This window comes from Peromyscus leucopus, chromosome 2, assembly GCF_004664715.2.
Source record: "Peromyscus leucopus breed LL Stock chromosome 2, UCI_PerLeu_2.1, whole genome shotgun sequence".
In the NCBI taxonomy this organism is placed as follows: domain Eukaryota; kingdom Metazoa; phylum Chordata; class Mammalia; order Rodentia; family Cricetidae; genus Peromyscus; species Peromyscus leucopus.
The window spans coordinates 120,270,415-120,278,594 of NC_051064.1; the positions used below are offsets into that span (position 1 = coordinate 120,270,415).

The following is an 8,180-nucleotide window of genomic DNA, read 5'->3' on the forward strand; positions in this document are numbered from 1 at the left end:
TAAGATAGAACAAAAAAATGGGTCTTTGCAGCAATGATCAAGTAAGATTACTGAGGTGTTTGGAATTGTACCTTAGTGTAGCCTGTCAATCAAGATAGCCACCTTGGTTTCACAGTGGATTGACCTAGTTATCAAGTGCTATGTTGGTCAAACGCATAGGACAGCTAATTAAAAAAAGATGTTGTCCTAGCCGGGTGGTGGTGGCACACGCCTTTAATCCCAGCACTCGGGAGGCAGAGGCAGGGGGATCTCTGTGAGTTCAAGGGCAGCCTGGGCTACCAAGTGAATTCCAGGAAAGGCGCAAAGCTACACAAGAGAAACCCTGTCTTGAAAAAACCAAAAAAAAAAAATAATAATAATAATAATAAAATAAAAGATGTTATCCCTTTACCAAAAAGGGATGATCACTCCAACTTCCCCTGGATTGTGGTTAACTAATCTACCCTACCATGCCCTGTCACCTTGAGAAATGCCCTCTTGATGTCTTTGTTCCTCAGACTGTAGACCATGGGGTTGAGCAAGGCTGTGAAGGCATTGTAAAAGAGTGAGACCTGCTTGTCTCGATCAGGAGAGTAGCTGGAATTGGGCCTAATGTAGATGTAAGTGGCTGGAACATAGAAGAGTGTGACCACAGTCAGGTGGGAGGCACAGGTAGAAAAAGCCTTACAGCGGCCCTGGGTGGACTTGATCTTCATAATTGCCATGGCAATATGAACATAGGAGGCCACAATGAGGGAAATTGGAATAATAGCCATAAAAACAGTCAAGAGCTGGTCCACCATCTCAATCATGTGGGTATCCATACAAGCCAGGCTACGCACTGAAGGACCTTCACAGAAGTAGTGGTTGACCTTGTTGGGCCCACAATATGGCAGACTCATGGTGAAGAAAGTATGTAACAAAGCAGAGAGGAAACCATAGACACAAGACCCAGCTGCCAACTGTATGCACAGTCCCCAGTTGAGGATGACAGTATAATGAAGTGGGTAGCAAATGGCCACATATCTGTCATAAGCCATGACAACAAACAAGGTGCTTTCAGAAGCAGCCAGAGAACCAAACACATACATCTGCAGCCAGCAGCAAGCAAAGGAGATGGTCTGAGAGTGAGCAAGAAGATGCACCAACATCTGGGGCATGGTGGTGGTGACATAGCACATATCCAACAGGGCAAGTATACAGAGGAAGAAGTACATGGGAGTGTGCAGTTGTGTGTCCAGGCAGATCAGCATGATGATGAGCCCATTGCCCAGGACTGAGCTCAGGTAGATGAGAAGGAACACAATGAAGAGGATGCTGTTGGTCGTGAGGTCACTGGAGAAGCCAAGCAGGATAAACTCAGAAACCCAGCTTTGGTTCTGCCCTGGAATCATCCACATGGTGGGGCCTGTAACGGAATCACATTCATCTATGTATCATCTGACACATGTCAGCTATAGAGGGAGAAAGGGAAGATACAGGCTGGAGACATGGCTCAGAGGTTAGGAGCACTGACTGCTGTTCCAGGAAACTAGCTAGTTCAGAGCTGCCTGTGCCTCCAGTTCCAGGGGATCTGACCCTTTCCTCTCATCTCCACAGGCAAGAGATAGACATGGTGCACAAACATGTATGTAGGCAAAAACCCATACACATAAAATAAAAAAATAATACTTTTTAATTAAGAAAAGAAAGGCTGGGGTGTGGGTTCTGAGCACACTGTTCAGTTACCATGCACACTTATCAAGTTACTGAACCCCAGTCTCTTCATCTATCAAGTGAGGCTGATGACACCCATGTCTCATATTGTGATGAATATCTAAAGCATCTCACAAAACTCCTGGAAACACCATATAACACATGACATGTTGCATGCAGTCTCACATTCTCATCCCATCCCTGGGAAGGGAGAGAAGAGATGCTCATGGTAAGAGGCTCCTAGCTACACCAACTGAAATGAAAGCTCAGGGGCCAACCGTCTCAATGAATAAGGTGAGAGCAATTGAGGAAGGATCCCCAATCAGTCTCTGAACACACACACACACACACACACACACACCACAAACATATGCAAAATATAGTAAACATTAGGCCAGGCTGTAGTGGGGCACGCCTTTAATCCCAGCACTCGGGAGGCATAGGCAGGCAGATCTTTGTGAGTTTGAGGCCAGTCTGGTCTACAGAGCGAGATCTAGGAAAGGTGCAAAGCTACACAAAGAAAACTTGTCTCGAAAAACCAAGAGAGAGAGAGAGAGAGAGAGAGAGAGAGAGAGAGAGAGAGAGAGAAAGAGAGAGAGAGAAAGCATTAGATGAGGACAGAATACATGTCATTCAGACACAGGCCCTCACACATACAGTCCCATGAGTAATTGATAGGGATTCACAACAGCCCCCATGGTTGGCATGTTTTGCAGACCTCCTTCTCCAAGAAATTATTCCTCGGTTTGGGGTCCTGCTTCCCTTCAGGCTTACAATGGCCCGGAGTTCACCTCTCAGATTTCTCAAACACTAGCTAAGGCTCTTAACATTCCTTGGCATTTTCATATCCCATACCATCTTCAATCCTCAGGAAAGGTGGACCCTATCAACCTGTCTTTAAAAACTATTCTTACTAAGATATCACAGGAACTTCACCTTGACTGGGTAAGATTATTGCCTCTGTCTCTTCTCAGGTTCTGGGCTCTTCCTCAAAAGCCTCTTTCAATTTCTCCATTTGAACTAATGTATGGAAGGCCAGTTCTAATACCAGGTCTTTTATCCGACCCTCCAACTGTTCCAGATAGCCAGTTAACTCTCCTTTTATGTCACCTAAGGTCTATGTTATGGAGCTTTACAGACTGTTCATTACCACAGCCATGTGACAATAATTGTCCACCTCCAGTCCACATGGGGATCAGGTTCTTCTCTTCCCTCCAGGCCAGCGCCCTTCCCCCCTTCCCCCTAAGTGTCAGGGACCCTTCAAGGTAATTCCTGTGACTCCTACAGCTGCTAAACTCGAGGGCTTTCCTCACTGGGTTCACCTGTCTCATCTAAAACCTTTTCTCTCACCTCCATCCCAGGAAAATCTCTCTTCCTATACAGTAAAACAAGCAGGGCCTTGTACTCTCAAGCTCCAGAGGACCTCACGAACCACTAACTTATCACCAATTCCAGAGGAATAAGGTATCACCCCTTCCTTTCCAAACTAGGGCCACACAGAGCCGGGGGCAAAAGGACCATCAGAGATATCCAGGCGGTAAGAAAAAATGTAATATAACAGCCTATCATTGTTCAATACTCAGCAACTGATCACATGCATTTCCTAAATGCTAAACTAATGAAGGGAGCAGGTGTCTTAAATAAACTACCTCTAATAAGGCTTGTCTCGGGTAAAAATTAAGCAGAGTACTAAGGCCAGATCTACCTCAGATAAATGTCAACTCCAAAAAAAAGTAATAATGAATCTTTTTTCTCTAAGCTTTTTCTCTGTCACCAGTATCTTGTCAGAGAAGAGGCTCCCAGCCACAACACAAAGGATGGACAGCTGCAGAACAAGGGGCCAGCAGAACTTCATTCCAGGACTCCCATCATCATCCCAGGACTTCAGAAGCCACCTTCCCCTTTTCCCCAAGAGCCAACCAACACCCATTATTCAGCCAGAAGCAGTGTTTGAGAGAAAGGATACCCTATCCCCTCTCATCTGCCATTTAAAAACAAACAAACAAACAAGAGTCCGGGATGATAGGGATTCACAACAGCACCCATGGTTGTTCATGTTTGTGCATGCCAGGTGGACCTAGTGACTTCTGTCTAGCCATTTCCAGGTCAAAACGTTTCGAGGGACCAGGACCCCATGGCTTTGCATGGTTGTGTAAAGCACACAGCCCAACCATGTGATCTACGCGCATGTGTGCAATGGCCACATGGGCCTGTGTGCACAGGTGTGGCCAGGCTTTATAAGCCTGCGCCATGTTTCCAACTCCATCTTTATTCACATGTCTTTTTACAGGCCTGTCACATCTGTCTCTCTTTTCTATCTTAATAAAACTCTTTGTTGAATTCTTTCGTGTTTCATGACATTTCCTCGCAGGGTAAGAGTGCTGCCAAATAACTAACAGTAATGACAGAGGTTCATGTGTGCAATGCACTGGAGACACTGGAGTCTTCCCAGGGAAGGCTGATGAACTATGTGGAAAAGGGAGCAGCAAAATCATTTCTTCCCTGTTTACTCCTACCTCCCTCTGCACACAGATGATCAATTCTGGGTGTACTTAGGACTTGAGTTTAATCTAAAGCAACCAGTTTTTGAAATCAAATTGATAAATATATTTATCATTTTAAGGGAAACAAAGGTAAGACTTCTTTAAAAGAGCACTTTCCATGGAGGGAAAAATAATAATCTAACATAAGCAAAGTGAGTACTCAAAATATTTATAGAAAAGATTAGAAAAGCACAAACATAACAACAGATGCTCCAATGGAACAGTGAACAATATTTAAGGGCATTTCACAAGGCAGCTGTCTAGTGAGCACTGATGAGGCTCAGGTCCTCAGCACTGTTACTCATCTGGAAATTGCAGGAGAACACCACAGTGCCAATGCCCACCCGCCTGTTCTCCATCTCACATCCCCACACACCTACCAGCATGGCTACAGTAACAGATATCTAGTGTTGACAAGAGTAACTGGATCCAATGCAAGAGTAAATTAAAATGATCGCCTTAGTGTGTGCCTGGCTGTGTTTCCTAACGTTGAACACACTTAAAGCATTGCCCCTCAATACATATGTTAACTACAGTTCTGAAACAATGTTTAAAACACCAAGCCACATAGAAACACATGCTCAGGGAAAGACATGTAAAGGAAATTTCCAACCTCTATTCACAATAGTCCAAACTAAGACACCACTCATACACTAACCAGCAAGACAATGGTTAAGGTGGGAATTGCTTTTCATTGCAGTAGAAATATGAAAGAGACTTCTAGACATCCTCAGTCTTCTCTTCCTCTGTTTTCATTCCCTCTCCTGACTACTCTACTGCTGATGACCCTGCCCTCTGTCCTTCCTTTCAGCCCAGGTCAGGAGCCCATCATCTCTGCCAGCAGTTCTGCATCAGCATCTCCACCGACTATGGTGGTATTTTATTTGTACTGAAATGTGATTTTAATTGTATGATAATAAAGTTGCCTGAGGTCAGAGCTATTAGAGCCATAGCAAGAGCGAGGCGGTGGTGGCACACGCCTTTAATATCAGCACTTGGTAGGCAGAGCTAGGTAAGTCTCTGTGTGTTCAGGGATACAGCCATCATTGGAGACATACGCCTTTAAACCTGGATGGCTGTACTTACAGGCAGTTACGAATCAGTCACGTGTTTGGGTTTACAACCAATGAGAAGGCAGAACAGAAAGACTATCTAAAGACAAACACACAGAAAGTAGGTCTCTTTCAGAGAGGTAGGAGCACCACAGGAGGAAGGAAGATTTTAGCTCTGAGCTCTGACCTCTTGGCTTTCTCTTTTACATAGGTTCTGTGTTTCTTATTTAATAAGACGGTTGGTTACATCTACATTTGGCGCCCAACGTGTTGGCAAGAGTTTCCACCTAAAACCTGAGAAAAGATTCTAAAACGGAGCTAAAATCAGCTTCCTAATTGTCTCTTTCAAATGAACGGCAGTTGCCGGTTTGAGCTACAGGCAGGTTCCTAGCGTGTGCTTTTGATCTGCCTTATGTCGGGAATGAGGCCTCTGCAAATGGCATATTAAGCTACATGGTGGATTTAGCCTTTGCTAGTACAAAAAAAAAAAAAAAAAAAAAAAAAAAAGGAGGTTTATGGGCTACACACTGCTTGGATAAAAGCATAGACCCATGGTAGCTCCCAGAGCTGGCAGTAAACTACCACCGCCATGTTGGGAAGCTGAGGTGGGGGGAGCCAGGAGCCATAGTGCTGTTTAGGCTTACAAATGCCGTATTTTAAAGCAATAGATTCACAATAAGACAGATTCAGATGGAATAAGACTTTAAATGCTTTACAATGTGTGTAAAAATGTACATAGGCTTGGAAGAGAGAAGAAAAGTAACATAGACAGTTATATAAAGAAATAGAAAGTTTTAAAAAAATAAAGTCTTTATAGAAAAAGTAAAAGTAATATAAAAAAATAAGCCATGTAAAGATGGATATCACACAGAGAGTCTGGATTATATTGTCTTTGAGATTTTTAACTGCAGAAAAACATTTGATCGTAAAAGATGTTGAGTCAAATCAATATGTATATATTAAAGATTCCTTGAATTCAAAATTTGGATATAAGGATGTGTTACTTTGGAAAGGAGACTCTGCTTTTGTTTTCACAGAAAGCAAGAGGCTATGGATTTGTTCCAGATTAAGATACATCAGGTTTGACCAGCCAAGACCCCCTGAAAGGTCTCCAATGACACCATGGCCCAGATGATCCAACATCCAGAATGGTCTGAAGGCAACTGGCTCAGACAATACAGCCTCATGGACTATTCCATAATGCTAAAATTTTCTTTGTATCCCCATAAGATACAGCACCCTCCTCCAGCAGGGAGTAGTAAGAAAAGCTACACCCAAATTCCCAAATTACATGTAATTTTACTTTGTTAAGGTTAAAACCTTCTTTTTTGAAAAAAAAAAAAGGGGGGGGGGGAGTGCTGTGGGATGTTCTGTATGTCCTGTGGGAGCCTGTTCTTGGGATCCTTGTACCTTTACCCAGCAGGTCCAAATAGAGGATGATTAGGACCACGGGCCTGAGTGCAGGTGTCTAAGATGGTCTGCACTTGGCTGTGCTATGGGATGGTCTGTATGTCAAGTTGCTCTGATTTGTCAATAAATAAAACCTGACTGGCCGTGGCTAGGCAGGAAGTATAGGCAGGACTAACAGAAAGGAGAAATTAAAGAACAGGAAGGCAGAAGGAGTCACTGCCAGCCATCACCCTGACAAGCAGCATGAAAAGATGCTGGTAAGCCACAAGCTACATGACAGGGTATGGATTTGTGTGAATGGACTAATTTAAGCTATAAGGACAGTTAGCAAGAAGCCTGCCACAGCCATACAGTTTGTAACTAATAGAAGTCTCTGTGTTTACTTGGTTGGGTCTGAGTGGCTGTGGGACTGGCGGGTGACAAAGATTTGTCCTGACTGTGGGCCATACAACCTACCCTTTGCCTCTGTTTTTCTCCTCAATACAGTCTTTTCTTTTCTTTAATTTTAAAAAATTATTTTCATATAATATAAGTTGAGCATGTCTCTCCTTTCCCCAACTTCTCCAGACCCTCTCCACTCAATCTCATGCTCTTTTCCCTCCCACACTTTCTTTCAAGACAAAACAAAGCAAAACAAGCTACAGAAACAACAACAACAACAAACCTAAGAGAAAGAAATCAAACAAACAAAAAAAATCCAAACCAAAACCAAATCCATGGAGAAAGTCTCCTGTTGGCCAACTGCTCCCGAGCATGTGGCCAGCCATAGAATGTACCTGATATGGCAGTGACACTCTATTGAAGAAAACTGTTTTTCCCTTTCTTGATAGAGATCAATTGGAAATAAGTTCTTGTTTAGGGGCAGGACTTTGTGTCCACTTCCCTTTTCAGTGCTGGGCATTTGTCTTCCCCAACATGTTCTTCATGTGAGCCCTGTAGTGGTTTTTTCAAAGTCTTCATATTGTTCCTACTGGTCCCTGCTGAAAGCCTTCTAAGAGCTCCCAAACCCTGTCATTTGAGGCCGGTTCACAGGCCATTCCTAAACCTCCTGCTCTGTGGAGACTCAGCCTCAGCACACAGCTGTCTCTTCCATCTCCTCTCTCTATGAACAAAATTCCCATGCTTACTCCCAGGATTCTGCATGCGCTGCCTCTCTCATATTAGGATATTCCTACTTCTCATCATGGAGGGGACCACCATGCTCACTGTGGTGCCCAATGGTGTTCACAGCAGGACTCAGATAGACCAGGAAGCCTTCCCTGTTGTGCTACAACCTCCCTCCCAACACTTGTAGGATACACCCTGCATTTTTTGTTCACTGACTGGCTGCAATTGAAGAATCCTAGGAGGGTCTGATATCAATTTTGATACCAAAAATACTTGGGCAAACCCTTTGTTTCTCTCTTGTTAACTGAAACCCACACAACTAAAGAAGAATTATCTCTGAAGGAGTATGGCTGTATGGGAGACTTTCTAACCTTTGCAATAATAAAAAGAATAA

General features: G+C 43.7%; 1 pseudogene; it reads right to left on the minus strand.

Moving 5' to 3' along the window:
* Positions 1-434: 434 nt before the first annotated feature.
* LOC114709398 lies at positions 435-1,428 on the minus strand (annotated as a pseudogene).
* Positions 1,429-8,180: the final 6,752 nt, after the last annotated feature.